Source organism: Octopus bimaculoides, chromosome 11 (genome assembly GCF_001194135.2).
Source record: "Octopus bimaculoides isolate UCB-OBI-ISO-001 chromosome 11, ASM119413v2, whole genome shotgun sequence".
NCBI lineage: Eukaryota > Metazoa > Mollusca > Cephalopoda > Octopoda > Octopodidae > Octopus > Octopus bimaculoides.
Window position 1 is genome coordinate 74,567,935 of NC_068991.1, and position 965 is coordinate 74,568,899.

Here is a 965-nt window from a genome sequence, read left to right on the forward strand (position 1 = left end):
CTTGAGACTGGAAAATGCTCCAGCATTATTGTAACACAAGCTACTGAAATACCCTATGAATAAATAAATAAATAAATAATGATAATAATAATAATAATAATAATAATAATAATAATAATAATAATAATAATAATAATAATAATAATAATAATAATAACAATAATAATGTATTTTATAATAATGTAATAATAATAATAATGTATTTTATAATAATAATAATAATGTATTTTATTCAGACAAATACATAACAAAAACACCAGGACTTACAAATATATATAACATACAGAAAATTGCACTACTGGGCACTGCACACATCCTACGCAAAACACTTTCAATACAGTAACCATATGAGCATCACAGCAAACCACAGCACATACCCAATGCACACAGAGCTGCGCTCGGTAGTGAAGTGAAAGCACGTTATAAAAATAAAACTACTGAACAATAATAATAATAATAATAATAATAATAATAATAATAATAATAATAATAATAATAGGTATGATAAAAGAAGGGATGTCATAAACATCTAGATAAGATCCCAGGAGAAACATGTCTCAAAAATCTAAAAGATTGTGCTAACAAGTACTGCCACATCCTAAGAAAAACCCTTTCCATTTAAAAATCTGTGTTGTATTACATGAAGATATTTCACTACGACCCCCACCCCAAACTTTCAGTCATACTGTAACATTTCTTATCCTTCATTCGCCCCAGGACGCTAGGTGTGTCTCGGCAAGTGACTGTAACAAACATGCAGACTAAAAGTAATAATAATAATAATAATAATAATATTTTTAAAAGGATTGACGTAACTCTTCACAAAGGTAAACAGTCAAGACGAAGAGCGCGATTCGATTGTAATAGATATTTTTTTAGTTGAACGATATTTCGACAGTACGTCTGTCTTTGTCAAGTTCAAAATAAGAAGTGATAAAAATTCAAAATTACAGAAATTTAAATGT

At 27.7% G+C, this 965-nt stretch overlaps 1 protein-coding gene across 1 annotated transcript in view; it reads right to left on the reverse strand.

The window, feature by feature from the left end:
* LOC106867571 (organic anion transporter 3) overlaps nt 1-965 on the reverse strand; it is a 67,151-nt gene that overhangs the window by 10,379 nt on the left and 55,807 nt on the right. The window lies entirely within an intron of this gene.